The 11,248-nt window shown below is 45.3% G+C and overlaps 1 long non-coding RNA gene across 1 annotated transcript; it reads left to right on the top strand.

Moving 5' to 3' along the window:
* Positions 1-1,074: 1,074 nt before the first annotated feature.
* On the top strand, positions 1,075-4,328 carry LOC116354400 (uncharacterized). The gene is made up of 2 exons (XR_004203612.1): positions 1,075-1,336; positions 3,972-4,328. It is a non-coding gene; the product is annotated as an uncharacterized LOC116354400 (long non-coding RNA).
* Positions 4,329-11,248: the final 6,920 nt, after the last annotated feature.

Here is an 11,248-nt window from a genome sequence, read left to right as displayed (position 1 = left end):
GATTCCATATGAGTTACTTCATAGTTTATGTCTTCACTATTCTACAATTTATTTTAAAAAAAATTAAAACCTTGAATGAGTAGGTGTGTCCAAACTTTTGAATGGTACTGTATGTGAGAATGCTGTTCGTTGACTACAGCTCAGCATTCAAAACCATATTGCCCACAAAGCTCATCAATAAACTAAAGACTCTGGGACTAAACACCTCCCTCTGCAACTGGATCCTGGACTTCCTGACAGGCTGCCCCCAGGTGGAAAGGGTAGGCAACAACACATCTGCCACTCTGATCCTATACACGAGGGCCCCTCAGGGGTGCGTGGTTATTCCCCTTCCTGTACTCCCTGTTCTTCCACGACTGCGTGTCCAAGCACGACTCCAACACCATCATTAAGTTTGCTGACGACACAACGGTGGTAGACCTGATCACCGACAACGATGAGATAGCCTATAGGGAGGAGGTCAGAGACCTGGCCATGTGGTGGTCCAAAAGGCTCCTTAACAGCTTCTACCCCCAAGCCAGAAGACTGCTGAACAATTAATCAAATGGCCACCCAGATTATTTGCATTGACCCCCCCCCCCTGTTTTTACACTGCTGCTACTTGCTGTTTACTATCTATGCGTAGTCACTTACCCCTACCTACATGTACAAATTACCTCAACTAACCTGTACCCCTGCACATTGACTCGATACTGGTACCCCCTGTATATAGCCTTATTATTGTTATTATATTGTGTTACTTTTTTATATTTAGTAAATATTTTCTTAAACTGCCTTGTTGATTAATTAAGGGTTTGTAAGTAAGCATTTCACGCTAAGCTCTACACCTGTTGTATTCTGGTGCATGTGACAGAATTTGATTTGATCTTGGAAACCCTTCCCAGAAGAGTGGTTGCTGTTATAGCAGCAATGGGGGGACCAATTCCATATAAATGCCTATGTCTTTTGAGATGTTCGACGAGGTGTCCACATACTTTTGTTGTGTTTCTAAAATCTGGTATCAGAGGCGCAGTCAAGTCTCTGAAATGATGTTAAACACTGCCATCGTTCGGCGAGGGTTTGAAAAAGCCACATGTTTTTCTATAATAAAGTGACCAACCATACTGGTTAAATCTCCCCTGTCTCCTCAAAGACTGTGCACTTGCAATGACATTGCGACTATGTACTGCTGCCAACCTCCTCGGGCGCCGCCGTTTTGTTCCTTCTGAATTCATCTTTCACATACTGGTCTCCCAGCGCTCTCAAATCCATGGGCAGGAACTAGTGCAACAGCAAAATCCTCTTGTACAATGAGCAAACTCTCGATACATGGGAAGGTTTCGCCATAAAGTCGTTGGTAAGAGAAACACGTAAAACAAATACATCTAGAATCCTAGCTAGGTAACTATGTATATAACGGTTACTTACTTGACTTTTCTTTAAAGATAATTTGGTAGCCGATTGTATGACAGGTGAAAATTAAACTATAATTAGTAGTGTGATTGCTAGCTCGAGCTCACACCTTCAAGCCAAGCGACGCGTTCGCTACTATGTAAGGCAAGTCCTTTCGTGATAAATACTCAGTCACATAAAAAGCATGTCTCTGTAGATTTGCAGCTTTGGCAAATTTACATTCATATTACAACAAGGACAGTTATTCAACGGAACAGAAAAGCGTTCCCTTGTTTATTCCCGAAAGTTGAATTTTCTTTGACTCTCGAAACGTCAAGATGCATATGTTTTATTTTAGTGTCCTCTAGCGGTGAATTTGTCTTTGGATAACGTTATCGACGTGCATTTCATAGTCATTGGATTTTACTTGCACCAAATGATATGAAGCACTAAGTAGCCTAAACACGCAATTACATCATATTCTCAATTTCCATCGTAACCTAAGACACAAATATTATAAATAATGGTTATTACATTTTTATAGAATTATTACGACAATTAAATTATAGAATTGTTACATTTTATTTGAGCTCCCTCCCTACAAATAAAGAGGAAACATTAATGTGAAACTGACGAAATCTATTTTTGTTTCCTAGAACATTCTTGTGACTGCAGGTGAATCGTTGAATGCACAGACTGAAAATCGGTCAATTATATATAGCCTATTAGTTTACATACAGTTGAAGTCGGAAGTTTACGTACACTTAGCGTAACCGATGTGAAATGGCTAGCTAAATAGCAGGATGCGCGCTAATAGCGTTTTAATCGGTGGCATCACTCGCTCTGAGACCTTGAAGTAGTTGTTCCCCTTGCTCTGCAAGGGCCGCGGCTTTTAAGGATCGATGGGTAACGATGCTTGGTGGGAGGCAGCTGTTGATGTGTGCAGAGGGTTCCTGGTTCAAGCCCAGGTATGGGCGGGGAAAGGGGGGGGAGCTATACTGTTAAATTAGGTTGTAATTAAAACTCGTTTTTCAACCACTCCACAAATTTCTTGTTAACAAACTATAGTTTTGGCAAGTCGGTTAGGACATCTACTTTGTGCATGACAGAAGTCATTTTTCCAACAATTGTTTACAGACAGATTATTTCACTCTTTCACAATTCCAGTGGGTCAGAAGTTTACGTACACTAAATTGACTGTGTCTTTAAATAGCTTGGAAAATTCCAGAAAATGATGCCATGGCTTTAGAAGCTTCTGATAGCTTCGTTTGGCAGCAGGTAGCCTAGTGGTTAGAGCATTGGACTAGAAACGGAAAGATTGCAAGAATCCCAGAGCTGACAAGGTACAAATCTGTCGTTCTGCCCCTGAACAAGGCAATTCACCCACTGTTCCTAGGCCGTCATTGAAAATAAGAAGTTCTTAACTGACTTGCCCAGTTAAATAAAGGTAAAAAAAAATGTTTCGCGTCAATTGGAGGTGCACCTGTGGATGTATTTCAAGGCCTACCTTCAAACGCAGTGCCTATTTTCTTGATATTTTAGGAAAATCAAAAGAAATCAGCCAAGACCGCAGAAAAAAATTGTGGATCTCCACAAGTCTGGTTCATCCTTGGGAGCAATTTCCAAACGCCTGAAGGTACGTTTGTCATCTGTACAAACAATAGTACGCAAGTATAAACACCATGGGACCACGCAGCCGTCATATCGCTCAGGAAGGAGATGCATTCTGTCTCCTAGAGATTAACGTACTTTGGTGTGAAAAGTGCAAATCAATCCCAGAATAACAGCAAAGGACCTTGTGAAGTTGCAGGAGGAAACCGGAACAGAAGTATCTATATCCACAGTAAAACGACTCTTAAATCGACATAACCTGAAAGGCCGCTCAGCAAGGAAGAAGCCACTGCTCCAAAATCTCCATAAAAAAGCCAGACTACGGTTTGCAACTGCACATGGGGACAAAGATTGTACTTTCTGGAGAAATGTCCTCTGGTCAGATGGAACAAAAATAGAACTGTTTGGCCATAATGATCATAGTTATGTTTGGAGGAAAAAGGGGGAGGCTTGCAAGCCGAAGAACACCGTCCCAACGGAATAAATCATTCTCTCTACAATTAATCTGACATTTCACATTCTTAAAATTAAGTGGTGATCCTATCTGACCTAAGACAGGGAATATTTACTTGGATTAAATGTCAGAAATTGTGAAAAACGGAGTTTAAATGTATTTGGCTAAGGTGTATGTAAACTTCCGACTTCAACTGTATTTATAGTCTCATCATCAGATGTATCAGGCAAGGAAACATCCAGTCAAACCTACTTGGTATCATCCCCTGTAAAACAAAAATATTACAAAATGTGTTTTTTTAAACTTTAAATTAAAAAGCAACAATGTCTTTGGTTACAATACTTTAAAAAAAAAATCATACTCCCCCCCCCCCCCCCCCCATTGTAAACTGATCTTGAAACTGATAGCACAATCAATTGCAGTTGTATACTGTATTCAGTATATGTGCATGTTTGCATATTATTTTGACAGGTTGGAAGTAAACACGTGTTTGTTCCCCTGCCCTAATTCACTTTTCCTTCATTTTTTTTCACAGGGTTTGGTCTGAAAGAGGGGAATGAAGATCACACTTTCACCTGTACTCTTTGTGTCTGTGCTGTGTATAGAATTGATGTATATCCAACACTTTGTTTACTCAGACCCTAGCACTGTAGAACCTGCTGTTTTCTCACTGGGTAACCCCAGTGGAGATCATTATGACAGCAGGGTTCCAAGACACATGCACCCAGGTACTTGACTTCTGAATATCAATTCACTGCATTTTGTTCGTTTGACAAGTGCAATGTACTTGTCTGTTTTTAACGTGAAGCTCTTTTATAGCCAACTGACAAATTGCATAATTAAGATTTGTTTTTGTAAAGCTGTAAGGAATAATTAAAGGATACAGTTACTATGTTTTAATTGGTGAACTTGCTATATGGCTGATGTGGTTCATGATTTGGGCGTGTTACATACAGGGTTGGGTAGGTTACTTTCTAAATGTAATCCATTACCTGTCCAAAATTGTAATCAGTAACATAACTTTTGGTTGACCCAAACTCAGTAACGTAATCTGATTACATTTAGTTACTTTTAGATTGCTTTACCCTTTTAAGAGGCATTAGAAAAATGAAAAAGGCATGTTACCAATTGAACAACATCTATTGCAGGATAAATCAATGTAAAAGTTTACATAGCTGGTCATATATGGATGTTAAATATTACTTTATGGGTTGGTTATGTAAGCTTATTCTAACATATAATAGCACGATTAAATTATATCTTTATATTAAAAAACTCCAGAAAAAATTCCAGTCATTCCAATAAATGTTATACCCCTTGATCTTCAAGAATAGGACCTGGAAATATGGAAGTATAGATTAGCCAAATTATTTTACCTGAGCATGTCATCTTCCCTCGAGCGCCAGGCTGCCCTGCAGTACGCATTCCTGCCACCATCATTTACGCACACCTGCCTTCCCTCGTCACACTCTTCAGCGATATTGGACTCACTCAATCACCTGTTTATTACCTCTCCTATATTTGTCAGTTCCCTGCTCTGTTCCCGCTGCTGCATTGTTTGTCATATGTCTGTGTTTCCTGTGTGCTGACGCTGTTCCTGTCTTGTTCTATGTCTGTTCCCGCTGCTGCATTGTTGTCATATGTCCGTGTTTCCTGTGTGCTGACGCTGTTCCTGTCTTGTTCTATGTCTGTTCCCGAATAAATGTCCGACTCCCCGTACCTGCTTCTCCTGTCCGGCGTCGGTCCTTACAGAGCATAACCCAAAAACTAAGGACTAATTAGCATAACCCAAAAACTAATTAGCCAGGTCTACTCTGTTGTTTATGATTTTGTCGTCATGGAGGAGTGATTTGGCTCATTGATTCGAGTTGAAAAATAAATGCTGCACTCATGTGCTGCACTCATGGAATGGTATGCTTTGAGCACTACTGAAAAGTGCTATTTACATGTGAAAAATGAATGCCATATGTGCATTTGCTAATGCCACATTTTGCCTTGGTGACAGCTTTGCACACTCTTGGCATTCTCTCAACCAGCTTCACCTGGAATGATTTTCCAACAGTCTTGAAGGAGACCGTCTAAAAGGGGACCGTCTTAAAACAGTTAAACCAAAGGGAAAGTTTTGGGATTTACAAACTACAGGCCACTAAATACCCTGGTTTAAATGAAGATATGGATTTCTCACCCTTACTGTAGGGTCGTGATGGGTCCATTTGCTGTCATCTAGTGGACATTTTGCTCAATTGCCCTCAGCTATGTTTAGACTGTTGTTGTTCATGTTTTGCTGTGTTCTAGTGTACTATGGAATATATTGCTTTCTTATTCTTGACACCTCTCCCAGTCATAAAGGTTGGAACTACCTTTTAGTATCCTGATACTTCTAGCTTGGGGTTCTATATTTATGATAACATAGCTACAGTATTTCACCTTTTATTGTGTATAAGATTGCTTACTAGGTGTGTCCAATCAATTTAGTAACCACTCCCTCTTCCAATTAGGGCTAATTGGAAAAGCTGTTCAAAAGAGGACATTGTATTCCTTTTTTTTGTGTTTTTTTTTGTACCTGCTGACGAAGGCCATGCAGCCGTTGGTTAAAAAAAATTGTTTCTATTGAACATGCCATACTAATAAAGGCATTTAAATTAATTATTGTTACGGTTTTATTCCGTCGAAGGAGAGGAGGACCAAAATGCAGCGTTCCAGGTCCTTGAGCCTGTTGTCCAGACCCCGTGCCTGCACTCCCTCCCAGACCACTTCCGAGATGCCCACTACAGGCGCCAGACTCCCTGCCTTTCTGACCTCCTCGTACAGGTGCCTGTGATCTAAACCTACTCGGGCAACTTCAACCTCAGGGTGCACACGCAGCCACTTGGCCGCATGACCAAAGTGCCACGGCAGCTGTTCCGCCCGAGGACCCGTGTTAGACCACACCATTACGCTTCTCGCCTGATACGAGAAGAACACCCGCAGGAGGTAACCGGACGGGTGTATCACTGGATGAGCAAGCTCCGTTAACAAGAAACAAACAAAAATTGTGTCCAGCTTGAGGGGGAAATGTGGTACCCCCCTACCTCTCTCCCCGATGGGACAGAGCATGCGTGCCCTGGCGACCCACTCGCACCTGCCACTCCACATGAACTGAAACACAAGCCTTACTAGAGGCCTCCTCAGACAAGCCGGCAATGGGTAGATGTACGCCAAATACAAAAGAGACGGCAACAGATCCACCTTTAGGACCAGGACTTTGCCCATAAAAGACAAATACCTAGCCTTCCACATTGCTATCTTCCTCTGTACCACTGCGATACGCATGTTCCAGTTTAGCGTCGCTGAGCCGGAGGTCTCAAAATGGACCCTGAGAATCCTCAGGGCCCCCTCACAGAGAGATAACCCCCCAGGCACATCCGTTCTACCGCGCCATCTTCCGAAAAACTTGACGGAAGACTTTGCATGGTTCAGAACCGCTCCCGACGCTCGGGTGAAATCCCCAAAGATGGCAAGGGACCTTGTCAGGCACGAGTCCTTGCACAGCAGCAAGGAAGTGTCGTCGGCGTACTGCGTCATCTTAACACGCAGCCCACCACTTCCAGGGATCAACAAGCCTTCCACCCCTGTGTCTGCCCTAATGGCAGCCCCCAGAGGCTCCATGTACAGAACGAAGAGGAGAGCCGAGAGTGGGCACCCCTGCCTGACCCCAGACGAGAGGTCAAAAACGTCACCCAAGTGACTATTTACACTAACTCGGCACCCCGCTCCGACATATAATGTACGAATCCATCCTATGAACTTCTCCCCAAATCCTAATCGACCTAACACTCTGAATAAAAAGGATCTATTCACGCGATCAAAGGCTTTCGCCTGATCTAGCGCTGCTACCATTAAAGGCAGTCCTCTATCTTCAACCCAAGCGATGGAGTCCCTGATTAACTGTAGGTTCCATCTAATAGAGCGGCCCTCTACCCCGCACGTCTGATCCTCATGGACGACGTAGGGAAGGGCTGTGCGCAACCGGTCTGCTAAAACCTTTGCAAGTAGCTTGTAATCTACACACAGCATGGTCAACGGCCACCAGTTGCCAAGGTCTGTTACTTCCCCCTTTTTATATAAAAGTGACAGCACACCAACAGTCATTGATCCCCCCGGGACCCCCGTCTCAAGGATGGCCTTCAAGACTTCGAGGACCACTGGTCCAAGTATACCCCAAAACTTGAGATAAAACTCAGCCGGCAGCCCATCCATCCCAGGCACCTTCCCTTTTCCCATCCTCCTAAGAGCGCTCTCAACCTCTTCTAGTGAAATCTGGGCCTCCATCACTTCTCTAATGTCCTCCGGCAACCGCCTGGACAAGTGTTCTAAAAACACATTTCCCTGCTCTACATCTATTTCCCTTTCCTTAAATAAACCTTGGAAATGATCAGTTGTCACCCTGACCATATCCTCTGGTTCTCTAACTATACTACCATTTTCTTCCCTAACGCCATGCATTACCTTCCTACTCGGTCTGGCCCTAACCGACTTAAAGAACATAGCAGAACAAGTCTCATTGTGTTCTAGAAAGCCACTATGCGCACGCTCCAGGAAAGCTCGAGCCTTCCGCTCCTGCAACTCCCTGAGCTGCGCCTTTAGGGTTGCGGATCTCTCCCAGTCAAACGACCCGCCGAGGTTGCCTGCCTCGTACTCGAGTTCAATGAACCTTTGGATACGATCCACCTCCCTCCTCTCCTCCCTTTTTTCCCTCTTGCAATACCCTATTATAAAAGCCCTAATCCTCACCTTAACTAATTCCCACCACTCTAACACCCCCTCACACATGGACCGGAGGCCTTCAAGCCTCCAAAAGAAACCATAAAACCCGTCAACAAAAGCCTGCTCCTCCAGCACATCCCGATCTAACTTCCAGTACCCCCTACCAAAGAGGCAGACTGGCGACCCCACCTGCAGGAGCACCCTGTTGTGATCCGAAAAAAAAACAGGCAACAGCCGCCCAGACAACTTACCCAAAGACCTGGGTACAAAAATATAGTCGAGCCTCCGCTCAACCCCCCTGGAGTTGCGCCATGTAGGACCGGCCATTTTCGGAGTAGTGTGCAGACCACCATCAACCAGACCATGGCAAGCCATTAGCCCGGTAATGGCACCTGCACTGCTATCCCCCCCTATTCCTAAATCTGTATTAAAATCCCCCCCTATCACTAATTTCCTATTTGTGACACACAGGGGCGTCAGACAGTCCACCATCTCCCTCCTGTCTGCCACCACCTGTGGCCCATACACCACCACTAATCTAAATGTACAATCCCTTATCGTGACATCCACGCCTATAACCCTCCCCTGCATTACCACAAAATAATCCTCCACTTTTACCTCCCTGTGCCCACACAAAATCCCTACCCCCGATGAGTGCACCCCCCAAATACCCCAAACCGACTCCCCCTTGTACCACTCCCTCTTAAACCTACTAACATCCCCTCCATCCCTCAGGTGAACCTCCTGTAAAAAACAAAAATCAAACCCCACACCCTCCAAATAACTAAAAACCGCCCTCCTCTTAACAAAATCCCTTAAACCCCTTACATTTAAACTAACAAAAGTAAAATTAGACCCCATGAAAGAATAAAATAAAAACATGTAATAGACTCAAATTCTAAACCCAGACAGAAAAAAAACTAAAACAGGAGACTCACCCGATGCTCCCCTGCTCCATATCTACCGGTGAGAACACCATCCGTACTCCCGACATCCCCCCCCTCTTCCTCCATCTCACCAACCCAGGATGCAGGAATAGTGTTTGGCTCCGGGGTGCCCTGCACCCTGGGTCTACCCCCACACTCCTCCCCCTCCCCAGTGCTGCAGCTGGTTTGGAAAAAAATCTGGGAGGCTGAGTCCCCAAACAAAAAACTCCCCACCTCCTCCTGTACCCAGTCCTGAGTCTTGTTAGGTGTGTCCCCACCCAACAGAAGTTGAGGGCCTGGGGAAACCAGCAGCAACCCAGAGGTTTCTCCCACCCCCATCACTCTCTTGACCATCCCCTCCCTCTCACTGTTGGCCAATCGCACCCTCCTCTTCATTCTCTTCTTTGGTGATGGCGGCAGTGGAGAGATACCACCCCCCCCCCCCCCCCCGCCAGCTCCTCCACCATACCCCTCATCTCTTCCACCAGGGCACTTTCCCCCCACTCCACTTGCTCTTCCACCGTCTCCTTCTCCAACACTCCTCCCTCGCTTTCTTCTCTCTCATGCTCCTCCACTCGGTTGCCTTCTTCTGCCGCTTTTCCTGGTCCTCCTACTCCCGTGCCTTCTGTTTCCTTCTCTCTTCCATCCGCCGCTTCTTGCTCCTCCTCCTTCCTTGCGGCCTTCCCCTCTGGACCTGTACTCTGGTCATGAGGCGTGCTTCCTTCCCCTCCTCTTCTTCCCCCATCCCCCGCTCCTGCTCCCCCCCAGCCGCAGACGCATATGACCTCTGATGAGCCGGGCACCCCTGCCACAGGTGTGCTGACGAGCCACACCCGTGGCACGCCTTAGGCTTGTCACAATCCCTCGCCTCGTGTTCCTCAGATCCACAAAATCTGCATTTTCTTGTGCTGCACGAGGCGAAAATGTGGCCGTAGGCCATACAGCGCCTGCAAAATGGGGGCTGACGTGCATAAAACAACGTCCCCCTGTCAGCCCCTAGGGAGAACATAGCAGGAGGATGGAGGTAGCCACCATGTCCCTTTGGGTCCTCCCTGAGGAGGGCCTGGAAGCCTCTCCTCCCATTCCAAAACCCAAGGGAGTCTTTGAGGTGCCTTGCTGAGGAGACGTTATTCATGTATCTCCCCAGAAAGGCCCTCACCTCTTCATCCTTAACATATGGGTTGTAAATGTTGACAGTTACAACCCTAAAGTTGTTCTTCGCCAGGCTTGTTTCATAGTGGCTCATCGGCCTCTCACCTCCCACTGCTCTTGCCCTTCTCAGGATATCATCGTTTTTCTCCTCTGTATATAGTGCCACGTCGTATGCTCCCTCCAACGAGTTGCCTTGGAAACAAAACACGTCCTTCACCGTCAGCTTTAGAATCCCCATCAATATTATCCTTCCAAAAGTTTCCCGTCCTAAAGGCTCCAACTCCTTTTCCTTCCAAGCAAACCGAATCGTGTTGGCCAGCCCAATCCCAGGGACCAACCGTGTTGATGTATTTTGCACCATCTCCGCAAGGAGAATGGCGCTCGTTCTCTTCTCTTCCAAAACAAGGAAAAAAGAAAAACCAAAGGGACTGAGCCTATCTGGTGCAAACAAACACAGAGACAGGAACAATCACCCACGAAATACTCAAAGAATATGGCTGCCTAAATATGGTTCCCAATCAGAGACAACGATAAACACCTGCCTCTGATTGAGAACCACTCTAGGCAACCATAGACTTACCTAGACTACTATACTAAACACAACCCCATCAATCTACAAAACCCCTAGACAAGACAAACACATAATTCACCCATGTCACACCCTGGCCTGACCAAAATAATAAAGAAAACACAAAATACTAAGGCCAGGGCGTGACAATTATATGAAGAGTGCCTTGGTCCTACTTTCTTTTTGATGTCCAATTTACCCCTTTTACCAAAGAGCACCTTCTATCTACCAAAATGTACTGTTGTGTACCTTAGTAGCGCTTCCTTTCCTCCTCTTTCTACTAGTCTTGAAGGAGTTCCCACATATGCTGAGCACTTGTTGACTGCTTTTCCTTCACTTTGTGGTCCAACTCATCCCAAACCATCTCAATTGGGTTGAGGTCGGGTGAATGTGGAGGCCAGGTCATCTGATGCAGCACTC

This window comes from Oncorhynchus kisutch, linkage group LG17 (genome assembly GCF_002021735.2).
Source record: "Oncorhynchus kisutch isolate 150728-3 linkage group LG17, Okis_V2, whole genome shotgun sequence".
Lineage (NCBI taxonomy): Eukaryota > Metazoa > Chordata > Actinopteri > Salmoniformes > Salmonidae > Oncorhynchus > Oncorhynchus kisutch.
Note: the sequence above shows the minus strand (reverse complement) of the source record. Positions and strands in the feature narration are given on the sequence as shown.